The sequence below is a fragment of the Excalfactoria chinensis genome, chromosome 1 (assembly GCF_039878825.1).
Source record: "Excalfactoria chinensis isolate bCotChi1 chromosome 1, bCotChi1.hap2, whole genome shotgun sequence".
Classification (NCBI taxonomy): domain Eukaryota; kingdom Metazoa; phylum Chordata; class Aves; order Galliformes; family Phasianidae; genus Excalfactoria; species Excalfactoria chinensis.
Genome location: NC_092825.1, coordinates 41869142 through 41890906, shown reverse-complemented (window position 1 = coordinate 41890906; position 21765 = coordinate 41869142).

The following is a 21765-nucleotide window of genomic DNA, read 5'->3' as shown; positions in this document are numbered from 1 at the left end:
CTTGCACTTGTGCATGTTGGAGTGTGTTATCCTTTGCACTCTGTTTTGTTCTGCTTTTATCTTTTCCTGTTCCTGCTCAGTGTTTGATCATTTAGCTTCTGGCCATTTTTCATCCATTTTATTTCGAAGAACTTGCTAGCAAGAACAAAAACTTGGTATAACTGAAGAGCAAATGCAGGCCTTTGGCTCTGTGATTAGCAGATTAATGTTTTGCTTTGTAGCTGTCACTCCAGAAGAATTACTCAGTTCACAGTTGCAACTGCAAACTCAGTTACACGTACAACACTTACATATGAGGACTAAAAAACTCTTCCCAGGAACAGTAAAATTTGACTTGTGTTGCTTGTTTGTGTGTTTCCATTATTGTTGCTTGGTCCTTTTTATTATTTTCTGAATAGCAGTAATTTAGCAGTAACTTGCAATACATTTTAGCTTTTTCATTGAACAGAATGGCTACAATGACTCTCTACATATTTTTATCAAATGAAACAATTATTTGAAAGGTTTTCTTTACCATTAAATTTTCAAATTTGCTACACTACAATCCTTTTTACCTTATTCTTTGTTCACAAAGGTTTTTGTTGTTTTATTTTGATAAATAACAATAGTTAACACTGACTAAATCATGAACAGAAATTTCAATTCTGTTAGTTAATCTGCCAGACATTGGCAAATCAATAACAGCATGAGCTATACTTAAAAACACTTGTCTGGTGTGTTTTTTTCACCTCTGTCTATAGTTATCTTGATATCGATTTTCTTCTTTTAAAGGAAGAAGATAGCAATTTTATATGGGGACCATCATCTCACATTTTATGAAGTCTGATAAAAAAATAAATCTCTCTATCCATCACTGAAAGATAGTGGGGTGACATGGCATCATGAAAAAAGAGTTGCCTAAAAGCCTCTGTAAGCAGGTGGGGTGAAGAATGGAAAATCTAATGGATAAGATGGGGGAAAAGTCAATGTCCCTGGTAGTGCTCAACACAGGAAAGAAACAACCAGAGCAGCACACCTTGCTCACAAAGGGAAAGGCTGTGTGTGAGAAGGACACAGCCAACCCCAAAAGAAATTACTTATGCCATTCTATGTATTCATGCTTTCTTCATACTCAGGCAGCAATAAAGGAAATCTCATGGTATCATGTTATTCATAACAGATAAAATATTCATGTTCTTATCACAGATATCACCTCAGCTCTCTCAGTCAGCAAAGCATTAGACCGTCTTCTATAGATCACTGATTGCAGGCTATTATCACATGACTAGATTGGTCCCATGATGAGGACCGTGTTTCAACCTGCACAGTGAGCCAGCTGAAAACCATTAAGAATATATCTATCTTTATTCTGCTGATGTGTTGAAACAACTGCAAGAGCAACAAGTTTCAGATTTAGCTGTGAATACGCACTAGGAAATGGAAAATGCATTATACACCAAAAGGATGCTTAACTGCAATGAAAACCAATCCTGCACATCAGACATCCTTTTCATTTAATGCAATGTACAGAGAGAAATCGTTATATTGCCCGGGTGCTCACTGTTACTGGAAACTTTCCTCTCTTCTGGTTTCAGTTTTGCAAAAAAAGGCTGGGGAAGAAAACTTGGTATTTCCCCGACTGCAGTCTCATGATGTACCCAGATAGGCATTGTGGTTAATTATTCAAAGCAATGTTAACAAGCACAGTATGTGCCTCTCCACGCACTGTCTTACTCAGGGTCAGTGAAAGATCAGTGCTCTTTAACTTGCATAGCTCAGGCTCTGTCACTTTTCTCGGTTTTGTGATCATTTTTTTCCTTTTCTTCTTGATTTTTTCATTTTATTTGTAAGATACATAGACCACAGATAGTTTTCTTTTCCTCAAAGCCATTTCAACTAACATTTTTCTCAAGGCCATTTTGATCCACCAGGGCAAGTCAACAAATATTAACCTTCTGGTGGTAAGCCAATACAGAAAATCTCAGTCCCCAAGGAGAGCAGCTGAAACAGATACAAGGAATAAGAAAGGGGACAAAATGTATTGTCAGCTGTGGATCTATATTCTTTATATGCTGTTTTGCCACAAAGCGTGCACTGAACCAAACAGCCTTGATGAGTTTTAGAGCTTCTCCTTCTAGAAAATCTTCCAGGCCAATATATTTAAGCAAACTTCAATATGTTAATAAGTAACTTTGAAATGAGGGTTCAAGGACATGTGAAATGTGTCTGTATGTCAGTGAAATGTAGGTGAAAAAGATGGGTTCCTTTATTCTATTTTATTTTATTTTATTTTATTTTATTTTATTTTATTTTATTTTATTTTATTTTATTTATTTATTTTCTCACAATCTAGACTCCACCAAAAAACTGCAGTTTGGCAACAACTGGCATTTTAAACAATATTAGTAACCTCAGGAAAGCACACAGAAAAGCAAACGAAACTCATGCTAAATGTCTATTTGTGGTGCCAGTTTTAGATTTTAAGCAGATGTTTCAAATAACTTATCAGAAGACCTACCATTGCAGTCTGAACCCTCCAACAATGAGTACTGGAGCTTTGATAGCTTGATTTTACTCTTAACATCCAGGCTCTCTTAAGGTTAATTTTGTATGGGAAGTTAGTCTGCTTTTTTGTTGATTCAAGAGCAATTTTTCTCTTAACTGTGATAAACAAAGAAATTGGCAGACATGCTTATTTCTGAATTTAAAATACTGTGGGTACCAAGTTTTCATTTTTAGAATGTTTCAACTATAAACCTAGTCTTAAAATAAGTTTGCACACAAATATTGAATTATATGTCAAATGATTCTTGCTAACAGCATCAGTTTAAGTTTCCATGCATGCTATGAATGTTTTAACTTTATGTTACAAGTTTTGTAAAGCTACATAAAGCCCCAAATATTTTGTACATTTTTTTGTTTTTTTTCAGAGGCCTGAAAAAAATGCAACTGTGAGCTTAGAAATGGAAGATGGAAATTCTTTTGATTCTTCAGTTAAGAATACTGTGAAGCAGAACATTCTAGTCCTTCACATAAGTTTCTTTGTCATCTCTTGGCTATATCTGTGTATTGCTAAATTCTCTTACCTGCATGTTATTGCTATTTCACTGTTTCACCCCCAAGCCTGCCCTCCAATATTAGTTATTTCTAATAACTCTAAAAGAAACTTAAAAGTTAGTTAGACTTTAATGTGCATTACAAGTAAGAGGTGCCACATTCTTGTCTAAAATCACATTGCTGAGATCTATTTTTAAGAAATTTTATAGAGGCTCGATTTCAAAGGGACATCAATATCTTGGAAAAGAGGCACAGATTCAGTAGCTGAAATAGGAACCTAAAGTGAGTGGTCAGCTGAGAAACTGTAGCCACTGGAAAATTAAATTCATGTTTACCCTTCAGGGATTTAGCTTATGAGATCATCTGCCATATGGCAAAAATGTAAATAATTGCTTTCACTTCCTTTTTCTTTTGCCAGTGGACAGTGCCATTTTTAAATTCTACATCTTGTCTTTGGCACTCATAGGTGAAGTATTTCTGGCCTGAAACTGAGTATAGAGGCTGATTTCAGGCAGTGTAAGAAGTCAGAGCTGAATGTTCAGGGAATGAAAGAATTCAGGCTGGCTCCTGGGGGAAAAAATCCACAAAGTTCTCTGGTTGTAAATAATTTCTGTGGGATACGTTCGGCATAGTTTTCTTATGGCACAGTTGGAGTTGGCTTTCTGCCTCCTCTGTTGTCAAGTGCTGACACAACTCATCTATATTTGGCACTTTTAAGAACCAATTTCAAAAGAAATATGTTATCATAATAACGATGAATATTTTACTTAGAGTTTGCATTTTCTTTCACTCCACAGAAAACTGCAATTTGCTGAATGCTGCAAATGCCTCCGCTTATTATGGGATTGTGATTCTCTTTGGAGAACAATATATTCATTAATGATAAATATGAATGGGCTCACTGAAACAGAAGAATATTTCCTTTTGTTCACAATGAGTTAATCAATATAAAGGCTTTGTTCCCACCACAGTTTTATTTCTAAAATGAGATGTCTGTATTAATATTGTAACCAAGAGGACTTTGGAGCAGAAGACACAGTTTTAAGACACAAATTTTATTCATGGTTTGTTCAACCAATGCAGTTAAAAAAGAAGAAACAAACAAGTTACATCTTGAAATAAGACTTTCTCTCTCTTTTTTTTTTTTTTTTTTTTTTTTTTTTTTTTTTTTTTTTTTTTTTTTTTTTTCACCCAAGGGTATTGGCTGACCTACCAGAGGATACTACTTACAAGCACGGTGTCATGAAGTGTTTTATCGTTGAGGTAGTCATAGGCTTTCTATCTTGTACTTCCTTATGAGCTCTTTAATAGAGAAGAAATACCAGAAAACAAATACTGGAAGGAAACTAAACTAAATCGTCATCTTATAGGCAATGGTAATTTAATATAAAACTTTGAAGTCAAATTAAGTTTCTCACTACTACACCAGCCCTTTAAGAGACCAGAAAATCCTGAGGTTTATCACTTCCAGTTTTATCATGCAAGTCAATGATCTACTATTGGAATCTATCTTATTAGCAGCACAAACAAATTCCACTTGTACTAGAGAAACAAGTGTAACCTGTACTTGCTTTAATGAAAAGTCATAACAGTCACTGCACTGTTGGGCATTAAATACACATATACATATGATGTGGTTAATGGCTTAATGTGCACTTGTATATTTTTAAGCAAGGCATTTTGCATGAATTAAGGAACTTTTGAGATTGTCTTATAAATAGATCTGTCTTCACACATTTTTTGCAAAGCCAGAACTTATGCAATTTATACTAGTATTCTCTGTGGTTTGAACAGCTACTTCTACAGCCTGAGCTTTTACCAAGCCATCAAATGGCAACTTGTGCTTTGCAGAGAACATGGATGGAAGACATCACTCCTCCTGCTCCCCCAGAAAAGACAAGGACATCACCTGTGGGGTGCTGCATTGCAGATCTTCTCCTTCCTATCTCCAGTTTTTCAACCATCAGTCCTCTTTCAATTTTGTCTAACTGCCACCCCACTGCTGCCTGTGGGCATCTCAAGGTATCTGTGGGCATCTGTCACACTTTCTGACATGAAGGTCAATCTCACTCCTGTTGTGATCTGTGTTTAGATGAGATGGCTGTGCTTCATTTACACAGCTTTTAAAGCTATAATGCAGCAGAAGTTTAGCCCTAGCATTAGAAGCCTCACTTATTGCTCTTTCTCTCTGGAGCTCTGCAGATTTCCCTGAAGGTTAAAAAATTCAGGCATATTGGACAGGAAGAGAAGCAAATTTCATGCCTTGGTCTAAGCACCTCCTTCTATGCACTCACATATAACTCACCTGACTTCAGTGTCAATGTTTGAGATGACTTGTCATCATATTAAGCTGGGGGAAAATGGAGATCTTTCAATGAATTCAAGCCTAAACCGGGCTGAGCTTTAGATTTCAGTGCCATTCATCATTCGAATATGCCATTCCTGGAATTGAATTGGGAGGTTGCTTGGAACTTCGAATAGACATGGATGGTAATGAGAAATGAACTGCTGGGGAATGGTGAGAAAAGCATAACTCAGAAAAGAGAGCTTCACTCTGAGTCTTGCTAGTGTGAACTTTACAAGTCTGAGAAGTGAAGACCTAGGATGTTATAATAGGAAATCTGATCTTTAAGCAAAAACATCCTTTGCGGATCCTCTAAATGATGCATGATCTCATCTATTACCTTTTGCCAAAAGAAAAACGACCAAGGTATTCATACCTCCTCTCCAGAGACACAGGGAGGGTTGCTGTTTGCATTCTCTTCTCTACACAGAATGAAACACAGCTGCCTCCCCACATTGCCCCCAATTGTCCCAGCTGGATTCACCAGAACTACAATGGATGACAGGAGAAAAAAAAGAAAGACAAGGTTCCCTGTTGCCCAAGGGGGCTGGGCACTCAATGAAAAGAAAAGAAGCAGTTTTGTGTTTGTGTACGCAGAGGAACAGCAGCCACTTCAGTTTGCATGGGGCATCATTCCCTTCATCTTGGTCTTACTGAATTGTCAAGTGAAGGAGTGTGGAACAAAATGGCCAGATACAGCTTTTTTCTGAGTAGTTCCTTAACATCTACATCTAACTTATCCAGAGGCACTGCAAGAATGAAAAAAAAAAAAAGAGTGCAACTCAGAGAAAAAGAAAATGTAATGGAAAATTAAATATCTCACTGAAAATTGTTACCCAGGGAAAAAATAAATAAATAAATAAAGGTTCTGGTTCATCTTCCATTATTTGGTAGTGAAAGGGACTTTGTAGTCTGAGACTGTGTTTGTTTTCATATCTTGTTTAGGCAAAAAGTTTCCCTTCCCTATCTCAGGCATCTCAGCATGATTTGATGGTACTATGTGGTGTGATGAGTCTCATTTATCTTGGTTTTGCCCCTCCCAGAGCATGTCTGTGAGGGCACTCAATGGCTTTCTTAATAACACTTGCATGCTGCCTAGAATCCAAATTTCCATTTTTGCCTCGAAGGCAAAAATTCATTTCTCTTTGGGAATACCCATGATGGAAATGGTCACTGGGATATAAGGTGTAGAAGACTTAAAGCTTTCCCATCATCTATTTGATGAACCTGTACAAATAACAGACATAAGAAGGCAAACGTTTTGAACAGCTTAGCTTGTGTATATATGGACATACACACTATTAAACAGAAAGCAACTTTATGAGAACTTGTGGTTCTGTTCAGAAACATCACACTAATTTGATTTTGTCAATGTAAAACAAACAAACAAACAAACAAACAAACAAACAAAATAATTAAAGAAAGAATTGTATTTAAAGAGGCTTAGCACCCAGTTTTGGGATGATATCCTGAAGAGCTGTTCTCTTTGCTAGCATCAATCAGGCCAGCTTCACCACTGTCAACTGCCATTACTCTGTCTCACAGCAGCTGAGGATTTTCTGCTGTGTTATTTGAACAGCTATCCGAGAATACCCCACTTTAGGAGTTGGGGGAAGTTAGACAGCCATGTGGAGTGACATAAGGCAATGGTTTGGTGGCGGTTTCATCTGATTAAAGTATGTGAAGCAGTGGTCACAGAAACAGTGAGTGAAGACAAAGAAGTTTTGTCCTGAAATTGTTTAATGAAGGCTGGGCTAACTGAACAGTAGCACTGTTTTTTAGTGACCTTTCATAAAGAAAAGGCAGTCTGTCTGTCATTATGCAAATTCAAGAACATCTGTTCCATGAAACCCTGTAATAATGCTTGAGGTTTGCCTCAGATGAGAATAAAAACTGTTTTGACAATGGCTTTAGAGTATGCTTGTATTAGCCAGACAGCTCTTTTATCTAGTCCATGTCTACCTCCAGAGCAGGGGGGCAGATCTTCAGCTGGAGTGAATTGTCACGGCTCCATGGAACTGGTTTCTTTGAATGCTGCTTTATTCGGTGATTAACATTGAAACTTAAGAGGTAAATTAAGCCTACAACTGCTTTATCAGAGAATTAGTACTTCGTTAGTAAAAATAACAGCATCTGATGTGTGACATAGTATGAAGTGTTCATCGTAATTCATGAGAGTGAATATTTTTTTAATGAGAAGTCTGCCAGTGACTAACACATCTGCCTTCATTAAAAAGAGGGAAAAAAAACGAGCAATAATGACGGCAACCATATACAATAAATGGATGTCTCATTTCTGCTTGATAGTTAATAAACCTTAGCAAATGCCTCTTAAAACGCATTGATTTCTTTGCAGGATTGTCACCTCTGACTTTCAGTGATGGAAGGGCTGTTGTGCTGAGGGTCAGGATGTCTGAGGACTTGGGCACTGTGGTGGTTGATTGACAGAAATATGATGAAGGCAATGATTGGGTAGGAACACAGTGTGCAGCAGTTTGCACCATCCCTTTTGGAACAACAACCACAAGCTGATCCCTCACTTGCTCTGCTGTTAGGCCAGACCAGAGAAGAAGGGAATTAGAACAGAATTTCATCTTGCCAGCGTATGTCAAGCTGCCTTTCAGTACTGGAAGCAGCAGCCTCCTCTGTCTCTTTGTCTTCAGCCAAATGATAGCTCTGGCACCAGCTGCAGAGGGAAGGAGCAGCCACAGCTTGTGACTTCTCTTCGTTGGGGTCCCTGTTAGAGGACAAGGAGGAAAGTAACCAGCTCCCTTACTGAGTCTAGTTGAACAGTGTAGGACCTAAAATACTGTTTCTGCTGTATCTATTGTTAAATATACTTGCTCATGTACGTGCCAATTGTATCACTGGATGACTTTTAGAGAATTTCAGGGAATATTATGCACCAGGGAATAAAAATGATAAACATATTTTTGCAAGATCAGTGGGACCTAAGCAGTACTTTGTTTTAAATACAGCCTGGATTATAAGGGTAGAAATTTATCAGACTATCAACAGAAATTCAGACATTAGGTCAAGCTGAGAAGAGTTAGAGTTAGATGTCTCAAACAAGGAAGGGAATAAACCCATGTCTACTCATTGCCTGTGGAAGAGTATCTAGGCAGTTAGCTCCCATAATCCTCCTGACTTCCAGGTAGCTAAAAGTGGGCTAGACAAATCCTGCCCTTTCCAGAAAAAAAAAAAAAAAAAAAGTATGTTATTTATTTTGCTTTAAATAACTAAGAATGGGTGAGTCTGGCATTTGCTGAACTTCTTGGCAGTTATTTGGAGGTGATGGTGAAAACAGCACAAACAGTTTCTAACTATGGTCCCCATTCAGAAAGTTACCACTACAGTCAGCAATAACTGATGTGGGTATGGTATGTGCAGGGGATGATGTCTGTGTCCCCTTGTATCATTGCAGTCTGCTTCCTGCCTGCTAAAAGTGGTAACAGTATAGGAGTATCTGCCTTACCACTAACTACTGAGATGTTTATCTTGGTCTGTGTGACCTTCATGGGCAGGTTCTCCATTCAGCAGTGATTCCTGCAATGAATAACTGTACCACGGCTATAGGAAATGGCTGTGTTTCAAACACCAAGTTACTTGTCTTCTTGATGGTAGCACATGAGCAATGAGTTATTTTTGGCAGTTGTCATAATGGGCTGGTACACATCCCATGTATATTTTTTTTTCCCACACCTTGCAGGTTTGGGGTTGGGAAGTTGGGGAGTGCTCATTTCTGCTCTTGATTTTCCAACATACCTCATACATTCCCTTAATTTTTAATTTAAATTGAGAATCTGCATTTTTGTTTCACAGTCAGTATCTGATACTCAAATTCTGGGAGTATACAACCCAGCAGATTAAAAGAAATAACTAACCATATATTATTCAGTAAGGAATATTGCTCTTTAAGTGAATAAAAATAGCACTTGAATGGCTAAGGCAGAAAGTTGTTTACTGCTGAAATATTTTTCTGCTCCTTAGAATTCTCAGAAATGTTTTACTCTCAAAACTGGCATTACCAATTCCAAGGTTAAGATGATGATTTAATATGTAACAAGAAAATCTACCACATTTTATTTTCTTACAAGGTGCTTTTAAAAGGTCAGAATTACTTAAGGTGTAACAAACCTGTTGTGTAATGCCCACGTTTTATTCTGAAATTAATTTCTTGTGCTTCTTAATGCAGTTTTCAGCCAGCTACAGAAAGATGCATTTGCTTCTTTCCTTCTGTCTCTGTGAATCACCCCACTTTACAAGGTAGAACTGATAAAGGAAAATTGCACACAAAGCAACAAAAGCCAGAAGTCTGCAAAATCAAGTAGTATCTTCACATATTTCTGAAATAGTATAAAAATATAACTCCCTTACTCCCTTCAGAATTTATAAAACAAAAATAATTCTGAACTCTTAGAGCTGTTCCATACAATAGTTCTGTTCTTCAATCGCTTCCACAATTAAGATGGTCAGGCTAACTCTTCAGAGAAGTAATATGTTAATTCTGTATTCCCCATATTTTCTGTAGCTTTCATTGTTAGTGTTCTTGAAAAATTAATAGGCAGTCACATTACCAACAGCTTTAGCTTTATTTTAACTAGTTAACATGTGATTATTATATAATGCATCACAAATGACTTCTCATTATTATCTTTAATTATGATTATTAACTTGGATTCCTTCTTCAAAAGTCTAATTCTCCATCCTTATTTTAAATCCCAAGAGAATTTCGTTCAAACTCAAGACATGCCAGCACCAGTCAGACAAATTATGCCATCAACACATATTTTATTAGTGGTTACATGACAGGTTTACTCTCTTTGGTTTATCTGTCCCTGTTAGTGATGTAAATAGCTGTGTTTGGTCAGGATGTCTACGGATAGTTCATAACACATTTGGTTAACTAGCCTTCTATGGAGGCAGAGATAATTTATTTATGGCATAATTCATATTTTAAAGCCATTATTTATTTATAGTATTGATGCATTCTTCTTACTAGAGCTATATCACAGTTGAGCATGCTTTCAAATAACACAAGACCACATGTAGCCCACAAACCAAGACTCTGTCATCAGAGTCTGTTAGTGCAGCTTTCTGATGTATGCTGCACACAAAAAACACACATCCAGTAGAACATTAGAGCAAAATAATCTTGCGTGCATAATTCACACTTCCAGTCCCTGAATGCTTCATGCACTGATGTATTACTTGGTTGTTCTGAGGTAATTCAGAATGAACTAAAAAGCAAATTATGGCATGAATGTGCTGTAATGTTATTATTCTGCAGGCCTGGTTTTTGAAATTACGTGTTTGAGACCTGATTCTGAAATGTAATGCATTCAACCTCCATGACACTTCAGCCCAATGTCTTATGTCTGGAAAAGTCCATGGACTCATTTCAAAAGCTTACAGAGTGCAGAAACGCAATTTGATTTCTCTTTTTGTCTGAAATGGGCCTTGACATTTTAAAACCATTAAATGCAATCTCTTTCAGATGCTCAGAAAAGGTCACAAAGACTATGGGACTGCCCCCGTTACACTACACCACCACAGCTCCGATCCACTTTAGTGGGAGGACTTAGTGCTCAAGGCATTCAAAATTGAGCTCTTAAGGTATTAAGTGCATTAGTAATAGTTACAGCTCTGCTACAATTTCCACTACAGGAGCAGGCTGTTTGTGGTGCAGTTCACTCTGAAAAGGGTTTCAAGTAGTGTGTTGGATCAGATCCTGAGCAAACACTTGACATTTTCAAGATTTATTTATTTTTCATGGAAAAGCTGTTTTTTATTTGTTTGGTTGTTTTTTGGGGGTGAAGAAATGGGGGGTAGAGGAACAAAAAAAAAAACAACAAAAAAACCCAACAACTTGGGTGCAGTCTGAGGGAAATACCAAGATGACAGAACAGGGTGTGGGTGACTCGCAATGTGCATTCTTACTGCATGTAGCATATTGCACACATCAGCAGCTGCTTACAAGCTTCTCTGCAATTTCACACCAAGAATAGTCAATGACAGCCCAAGAGAAAGAGGAATAGCATGAGAAAACAGAACAACTGTGACATGAATACCTTACTTTCATACTCCACATTGTTGTCTGTCTGCACTTTAAATGACAAATTCTTAAGTTAAACAAAAGAAACCTTCACCTGTTCAAGGAAGAAGATCCAATATGCACTACATTTGCTAAATTTCATCGACTTTTTTTAGCAATAGCCCAATTTTTATGTCTGCCCTTTCCATTTAATGTGAGCAGGAGCAAGCCCTAAATCTCTTCTGCCAGGTAGGACTGTTGCCAGACAGAGCATTATAAGAAATACTCATCTATTTCCAGTGCTTCCTCCCTCTTCCTACTCCCTGCTCCCTGCCACTCCAGATCAATGCCTGCTTCCCACCCTAGCTCTACTCATGACAAATCTATGTGAGCATCTGGGCTGGCACAGCAGAGGAGGCTGTAAAGAACCACAAGTAGCCGAGCTGCATGGACAGCCTACCCAATGGAAAATATGCCCCCACTGCCATAGCCAGACTCCCATTTGAGTGTTCTTATGCTCCAGTATTAGTATCATAATCCTAAAGAGCAGCCACTGGAACTACATTAGCATTGCTGTAAGAGAGATGTGTATTTTATAATCTTGTTTATCCTGAGCATTTCTGCCAATCTTGCTGTTTCTCACAGCTCGACACGGCTAACAGATAAAGCAGGCGTCACATCCTGGAGGCATAAAACCACACACACCTGAGTGTTTATCTGTGCATCTTGTTGCAAGAGGCTGAGAAGAATCATACGAGCATTCTGAAAAGACACAAGCACAGTCGTCCTGAAATAAACAACAGTTATTTTATTCAATTTGTTTATTTGTGTTTATCATGCTATTTTCTCCGAGAGCTCTCCCTTTTTGACAGTGCTTGAAAGCGTTCGATTTGTCGTCATCACATCTATCATTAGAAAAGGATGTGGCTTGACCTTATGTAGGTGGTCTGTACCAGACCTTGCCAATCTGTGTGTTCTGAAAGCTGAAGTGATACCGCTGCTGGGAGCATGCAGTGCAAACAACCGAGGCTTAAACACACATGCGACAGATCAACAAACACGGTAGAATGTGTCTGAAGTACTTTGTTCTGGAAAGTTATGCAGTAACATCAGCTTCCAGAGCATTTTATCTGAATCCATAAGGAACAGGATTAGGAGAAAAAAAAAAAAAAAAAAAAAAAAAAAAAAAAAAAAAGTGGCTTTGGAACTCCACCTGTGTAAAAACATGCAGATGTCAAGGAGGACAAAGCTGGCATTAACAGGCATTGTGAAATCAAAGATCCATGTCCACTTGACTGCAAATTATGCTGAAAGTGAGGATGAGGAAGCGTGTCTATCTGCAGAAAGCAGAGGTGCCATAGATCCTGTATTCTATTGTCTGCTGTCCAGTTGTGGTGTTCTCCTTGGTAACAGCATCTGCTGAGTCTATTTTTACTACTCTCTGTCCTTGTGGCTTTAATGCTACTCTTCTTGTGTGCTCCACACGCTAACCCTGCTGATGTTCTTTTACACCCCAGAACCTGTACTGACTGTTTTCTCACCAACTGACATTTCATTGACTACTGTGAGTCATACCACTGGAGATATTTCTTTCTAACAACATATGAGTTGCACCTACTAATTTTTCTTTCCTATATTACTTCTAATTAAATTCACATATTGTATCTATCATCTACTATTAAATGAGTGTCAGCACAGAGGTCCCTGTCACAGGCACAGGTAAATCTAGGTAACCCGTGACATCATCTGATGCCTTGTTACATGAATTTCAGCTGCTTAGCTGTAGCTCATCCTTTCTCACAAGGATTTTTAATGTCTCCTATATCTTTTTACCTTTTTGGGGTTATAGATACCAGACCAGCAAAGCATTTATTCACATGCTTTCCTATGAGTATCCCTTCTGAACACACAACTGTAAGGATTGATCTGAAAGTAATGCCTCCTATTTTATTATGTTGCCCCATGACATCAGATGCAGATGTTGGTGGTATGACAGTAGAGGCTGACCCTTCCCACCAATATTCTGCTATATTTTGTTGCCATGTGACAGATGGCAGTAGAAGGGCAGTGTGACAAAATGGCGTCTGGCATGGAAGTGCAGATGAAGCAAAGGGATATCACTGAATTCCTCCATGTGGGAAAACATGGCACCCACTGACATTCACTGATGCTTGCTGAACATTTATGGAAACCAAACAGTGGATATGAGCGGTGAGGCAGTGGGTGGTGCATTCCAGCTCTGATGACAGTGGCAGTGGGTCACCTCTGCTGCTGCAGATTTTTATGAACATGGTGTGCAGGATATTGTTTATCACTGGCAAAAACTGCATAGCTAACGGTGGTGACTGTGTTGTAAAAAATAGTATTTTGTAGCTGAGAATTTGCTCTATCAAATAGTGTTATTGTGCTCTTTGTATCTGTAACTGTAATATCCATGGAAATTAATAGGAGGTATTCCTTTTGGAGCAACAATTTTTGTACTATTAATCAAATGTTCTATTGCACCGATATCTTAATTTGCACTGTATGTAGCACCAGAGATGTGATGTGGATTAAAGTGTGAATGCTTGCACTATCTCTGAACCTTGCAATGATGAACATCCACTATTCTGGCAGAAATGTAGTCCTTATTGTCAATGAAGAGTGGGAGTTCATGCAAGTGCTCTGTACTGACACTGCTGCAAATGAAAATAATGTTTGCACTGAATTTTTTTTTCCAGAATGTATACATATTTTGTGACACAAGACAGTGAGCTCTTGCTTGTGATTCTTTGATCAAAGCCAAAATGAAAACCACCACTCGCAGAAGGTCATCCATATTGGTGACATGATTTTTTTTTTCCAAGTTCAACTTCAAAGAAATTGAATTTATTGTGTGATATTTTATTAAGTCAAAGGCAATAGTGCTCCCATATAGACTGTGTCTGGTCTTGTTTGTGTGGTAGTTTGCAGAGACTGCAAAAGCCAAAATCTGAAAAGACTTTAGGTATCTAAAATGGGAGTTCAGGAGAATGTAAGGTTTGAGGTGATAACTGAAAATGGGGAATCTCAACTCAGCTGTAGTTTATAATCCACAGCAGTGACTGATTTTATTAGGAAAACAGGAGCTGCTGGAAGTAAAGGTCAGCCCAATGTAGAGTCTGTCCTAGGGATACATGGGTGAGATTCCTCACTCCTAATTTAGAAGTTTACAGCACAGACTCCTGTCTCTGAGCTAAGTGTCTAGACTCCATTGATAGTCACCAGAGAGAAACAGACACTTCTAAAAGGAAATTTATCTGATCCATTTTGAATGAGTCTGTGAGGAGAAAATGCATTACACATTGGAAATGCCTGTTTCTCACTAGAGACCTGTAGACCACAAAGGGAGCATGGACAGTGACAAAGACATTGCAAGAAGGATCCTAGTCCAAATTAAGTATTCACAGACACATTTACTCTAGCATTTCCTAGATTTAGAGTGTGTCTAATCCCCATTTGTCTTCCTTTATTCTGTTGGGAAGGGATGGGTAGGATGAGGTGGTATTTTACAGAGATCTTTTTCTGACCTTTGTGAAGTGTTGGCAACTTTTTTTCACAGATTTTTTTCATAGTCATCATCCAAATCTGTAAGAACCCTGGCACTGACTCCTGAGAGAGAATTGTTGCAGAAAACACAGATAAAAGCAAATGGAAAATGTTGATAAATGAAATGTCCTTCTACCTCTCCAACTATACAGTTAAATTACTGTAGCTTGGGGGAATCATTTGATCCCGGGCAAGCATGATTATGTAATAAAAGTGTGGCAGTGTCAGCAACATTGAAATGCAGTTTTTTGTTGTTGTTGTTGTTGTGACAAACTGTTGTGTAGAAGAAACGTTCATTCTGTTCTCCTCCAATAAACACATTTACTTGGTCATCAAAGTAACTTCAGCATTGATGACCAGAAGCTGATTTGACACCCAGGATATTTTCTCTGGGTTCTGGTGACCAAACAAAGCTCTGTCCATTCTGTCTTCACCACCCATAACAACTCTCATAAGCCTGAAGAGTCATCTTCAAAAACCTATAGCCCTCAAATATGCTGTGCAAGCACATGGCTCTTGTGGCTCTTGCCACTCTCTTCTTTACCCCCGAGGTTATCTATTTTGACTGATTTTCTCCTCTCCTTTGGAGAGATTGTGTTATAAATTTTGAAATCTGGTGCTGAAGGTCAATAGATCTGTGATCAAAAAACAGTAGGTGGATAACTTTTACATCTATTAAAGTTGAGCATATCTACAGGAATGTGTTCAGTGAAAAGAAAAAGAAGAAAAAAAAAAGTGACATTACTGGCATTTAGGTTATGTTGTACAAATAAGTCAGAAAGTCATCTACAGCAAGATAGAAGATATTTTTGACATATGATAGTTTAATGCTGTTAAGCTTCTATAAACTTCAAGTAATTTTTTTTTAATAGTGAACTTTAAAATTACATTTTACATATATGTATGGCAGTTTGTAGACTTCTTAAAATAAATATTTCCCATATATCCATATGCATGATCCACACTTATTTTGTAGTACAAGATGTGCTGACAGAGATTAAAAGATCGCAACACAGCAGAAGGCGTTGTGCTATCTTGCAAGTGCAAAGTAGCTACCTTTATCTGACTCTGTTTTTAGCATCTGTCTTCTGATTCTTAACAGCTCCTGTACCACATAAAACTATAATCACCTCTCAAGCCTCATTTCTTCAGGCACTGACGTTGCAGGCTCTTTGGGACTGTAGCAAATAAAAACCTAAATGGAAGTTTAAGTCCCAAGGGTGAAAATGCTTTAGCTGCAAAGTTTTCTTATTGCCATCTTCAATAAACCATCCATGCTGGGAGAATACTCTAGAGCTTTTCAAATGGGTTGGACAGTAGCTAATAATACCTATTTTCATTACAGGGATCTAACACCATGCCTCTCAGGGTGGGGTTAGGTATAATACCATTATTTAAGACCCCTTTATCCTTTCAAAAATGTGCTCCTCACAAAATTCTGGAAAAGGGAGGGGGGTATAGAGGGAATGGCTAAAAGGGAGGTTAAAAATATATATTTTACACTTGCTCATTTATAAAGTCTCATTGTAAATGTGATATCTTTAGCTCAAAGGTGTGTATGAACTCAGTTAGCAAAGAGGCGTGCTCAGCACTGCAGGGAGCAAGGAAGGAATATGAAAATGCTGGCTGTCCCCTTTCCCCACCAGATTGAGGCTCCCAGTCCCCATTTCCTGCTGGGGTGACCCATTTCCTCGGGTCTAGAGTGTTTTGTTAAACATGCAGCAGAGCTGAAAATTAAGTACCTATTTTCCAACAGTCACTGCCAGCCCCAGGCAGTTGATGCAGGGTGTCCACCCTGGGGAAGCTGCAGGAGTACGAGCTCTAGGAGGATGGTATCATACTGCAACCTGTCCTGCCCAGACTCGGCTGGGATACCAGCATTAGCCCTCCTCCCCTTCTTCAGCACTGGTACCAGTGATAGGGCTGCACATCTGTGGGTTCAGTCCTGAGGAGTCATGGGACAAAAGTTGTTCAGGAGGGTAATCCTCAAAAATGTGTTTCTGCAGGTCTAGGCCAGGCTAATTCCATGGAAAGGGAAGTGTTAATGCAGTGATGCCAATGGAATTCTGGATATACATGAGGATAAGAAAAGTCCTAATCTTGTATTTTGTCTGTTTCCACCTCCACCCCTCCCACTGCTGCCAGCACCTTTTTTTAGCACACCTGCAAGGGTTTCTATGATTTATTTATTTATTTTTTTTCCCTAGGAAATAGCTATGATTTCTGTGTAGCAGGCTTTCTGGTAAGAAAAGAAAGATCAAACAAAGGAAAATAGTTTAGTTAAAGCTAAAATAAAGTTATCTGAGCTTAAAACTTTGCAGGGATATAAAGATGTTATAAAGAATGGTTTAGTCATGAGAGTAGACACCAATGGTGGCATTTCTATTCCAATTCCTTGCAAGAATTCAGGACTACATCCCTTACGTCTCAGCTTGCCACCATACCTCTTTGCAAACAGGGAACTACTGGAATCTTGTCACTGCTTTGGATGTGAAGACTGAGAAATGAGATTCAGCAAATGGCCAGGACGGATAGGTGTTCAACATTCCCATGGATAGCAGCAGGGTTAGTACACCTTTCTGAAACTGCCTGAGCTCAGCAATAGGCTTCCCTACCAAGTACAAGCTCTGTGCAGCAAGCTGAGAGGCACCAGCCCCTTTCACCTGTGTTAACCTTCAGCAGCAATTAATAAATCAGTAACACTAAGCGTCAGCACCAAAAGATGTACTACCAATTACTATGGGCACATCTGCTGTGGAAACAACTCCTTAAAAGAATAAGGATATCCTTTTAAATGTTTCAGTATTTTAATTAAAGTGGTAAACAATATAAAAGTTAGCAATTAATTGTGTAATTCTTAAAAATAATTTTAATCCATGAACTTGGTAAGAAAGTTTGAGGGAAAAGCCAAACACCACCTTCTCTCTTACAAGCAACCAAACTCTTAAAACCCTTCTCAGGATATTTCTGTTACCCAGATGTACCTGCCAGCACTGTGAAGAAAAGAACCTCTTTAAATTTCTATTTTTGTTCCCAGATGAACTCCCACTACCTACAGAGGTAGTTCACAGGACACGGAATGATTCAGTTCAGTCCATATTTTAAAAGACTAATACTGAAGTACAAACCTGAGTTGGTGTTAGTAACCTTGCAAAGAGAAGAAAACCTACTCAACAGAGGAAAACAAATCCATGACAGAGCAATTATCTAGGAGGAAGATAAATTACTCCTACAATATATTTCATAACTTTTTTTTTTTTTTTTTCTTATTTTAAACTGCAGTGCTGTGCAGACCAAAGGAAAGCAATGGGCATTTAACAAAGTCCTACAGTATGAAAAGCATTTTTTCTGGGGAAGAACTTGTCAACTTGTAAACCCTGTGCAATTCCATTTTTCCAGAATGAACAGATTTTCAAGGTCAGAGTGAAGAGAAACAGAAGAAAGTCTAAAAATTTAAGGCTACAAAGTTGAGTGTTGATAGTTTAAAATACGACACATATGATTTATGGCAATCTAGTGTGAGATGGCTTATTCAGTACTAGATTGTGTCTATGGCAATCATTGGCCAACTTTGCTAAAGCATATTTGAGGGTCCAGTTCAGTGACACTGAACACAGGGTTGTAGGTCCCTGGTAGCAAGTGAGGAAAACATCTGGAAATTTCAACATGACTACAGTTTAATTTACAAAACCCTTCACATTTTTATGGCTTTTTATGGATTAGCTGGGCTAATCTTGGCCTGTAAAAATGAGTAAGGCCACCAGAATGAGGAATTTACTGTGCATGATGCTGAAGTGTGAGGTAAAGCCAAAAATTAAAGGATGTATGCCGCCAAAGTATCATTAACCCAATACCGTTGAACAAATGAAGACTAGAATCATAACGTCGATAAACTTCTAATAAGGATACAATAACTAAATTACTCTATCTCCTACAGAGGATGCTTTATTCATAATAGCATCTCGTCTGAGAGGAAATGATAATTAATACAGCATTTGTTTCAGACAGTGAGGGAAAATACTCTGTTCCCAGATCATCTGGACAGGAAGGTGGCTTGACTGAGCACTAAGGTTTCTCAGTCCATTACTCAGATTTTCCAGGTGTAGCAATGTACTTCTTAAGGATTAAATAAAGATTTTATCCCCTTCTGATCCTTTTCCCTAAGCTGTGGTGAGACATGCCTACAGGGACAGCTGAGCCATTTGTATTAGATCATCTACATATTCATGTTGCCAGTTGAACAAACCAAGAAAAAGAAACACAGTAAAGCAGAGAAAAAAATTTGCATGTTAAAGTAAAAGCATCAGGAACACAGCATCATTTCTAAGCCACAGGCTTCTGACAGGTATTTGTTGTTGTTATTGCTTTTTTGAAGGAGAGATTTTAAGCTCTAAGTCTTACCTATGCAATATTAGCAAGCTCTCACAGGTAGGGGTGGTAATTATAAGGCTTCATTCATTGGGAAGGATGTTGAAAGCCTCAGGGACCTGGTTTCTTCGTATGGTGTAATTGTACTTCCTTCTTGTAAAAGGATGGCGCTTATTTCCCATAACAGCCTGGCAAGCATAAATAGTTATCTTCACCAGACCCAAACCACTATCCATTCATGTCAGGGGAAAGAGTTTCATTGTCCTCACTGAATGCTGCTGGTTTGAGTTCCTAAAACCTGTCAAATAAAGCATTTAAGCATGCAAATACACTCACTGCTCTAAATGGGAACATTCATGTACTTCGCTATTCTAGAGAGAGGGATGAAGAATTATCTGTATATCTATGTGAACAGCAAATCAGAAACAAGTACGGAATCACAAATGCTTCATTTAGATCCTAAAGCTAGAAATCCAGCTCAGTGATGCTGGACTGAGGTCCCCAGAGTGGTTTGTGTGCCATTTCTTGTCTTGAGAAGACTAACGCTACCCTTTTATGTGGCTTTTCTTTAGTTTTGACCTTGTTTTCTTTTATCCACTTCCAGGGCTCTTTTAAGCATTTTAATAAATTGTGACTTGTCCTTGCCTCTCAGAAACAGATCTGACCCTTCCCACAAAACCCTTCTCAGCTTCAGAGCAATCCTCACAGCTCTCGTGACAGATACTCTGGGTCCGAGGACCCAACACTCCAGTTGAAGTATACTACAGATCTTATCAGGCATCCCGTACATAACGTGTTTTTTTTTTTGTTTTTTTTTTTTTTTGTTTTTTTAATCTCAGGTTTTTCAGCAGTCTTCTATTCCTTATGATTAAGACTGTAAGGAAACTAACATTCCCTCTTCAATATATGTAATTTTCTGAAAGACATCTATTTTATTTTGGTCAGGTCTGGTTATTTTTTCCATATCTTTCCACCCATTCTCTAAAATGGGCAGTCTGGCAGTTTAGGAGTCAGATTAGGAGATTTAATTAGAAGATTCTTAACTAATTTTATCAAATGATTTTAGTGTTGCTCAGCGTACCCTACTGCTCATCTTCTCCTTTCTCTCCAAGGCTTTAAAGTTACTGGTACTGTCTCCAAGAGTGGTTCATTAGAGTGGGCAATCATCAGATTTAATAACTTCCACCATTCTCCTCATGACAGCTCTAAGGATTTCTGCTGTCAGCTCCTGTGGATTTAGCTCAAGATGGAGAAAAATGATAGTGGGAAAGGCAAGTGCATTCCTCCTTCTTCACTTCTTATTCTGCATGGCAGTCAAAGCATTGCTGCACACAGCTTGGGAAGTAATCAGTGTCAGGCAGAATTAGTTAATAATATACATATTCCTCAGATCCTCAGTTTGGGTACTAATGTCCAATACAAAAGCCAAGAAAAAGAAAAAAAAATAAAATTAAATTCTGCTTTATTTGGAAATTTGGGCAAGAAAACGTACAACTGGATGCCAGGAAGGTTACCAATTCATCCACAGTGCAAAGCTTACAACCCACCCTGAACAGGGAGCAGCTGAGAGAAGGCACTGAAGCTCTTCAGGCACAGTTGTGTCCTGGGAAGGGCACCAACACCCATCTAGGCCTCTAGCTAAATGTCACAATCTGGCTCTCAATCAGCTTCTTGCATTTAAAAGATTCTTCCATGGGACTGCATACTTAATAACAGCTGAGGGTGGTGCCTCTTAAAACACTGGGTGTGAGCAGAACCTGAGGGCTCTTCCACAGTATTCCAGTTGGCTGGTACATCTGAAGGCAAACCTTGGAGTGCTCTAGAAAGATGCATTCAATGCATTTCATCACCTCCCCATTTATTTATTCATATACCAGTGTCCTATGGCCCATGACTCAAAGCCTGTTGAACTCCACAACAGCTGTTCTCATGAACCCCCATGGGTGTTTGATTTAGTCCCCCCAAACAATTTCTTTTAGAGAGTTCTCCTTTCTAAATACTGTTAATTTATAGATATTTAAAACAAAGTTTTCATGACATACAACATGTACTGTAACACACTTGGAGAGGGAAGTGGAAATTGCAATACAACTGAAAATATAAAAGTCTGCAATTTTATAACTATTTTAATGTGGAGGTGGAGATTACTGATTCCTTCTGGCAACAGCTAAGAAGCCACTGAGGGAAAAGAAGACAGCTATGTTGCTCAAAAACAAAATTAATGTCTGTGAAGGAAAACCTGTAGAGCTATGAATCTTATGATGAGAATACACCAGTAGTTAAATGAAAGGCGTATAAAATAATTTCAACATGACAGCATAAAAAGAGATGGAATAAAATAATTTCCTTTTATTTTATTAAAACAACAACAGATAAAAATCTGTAAAATGAAAGTAATTGCTAAGGTCTTCTCCTT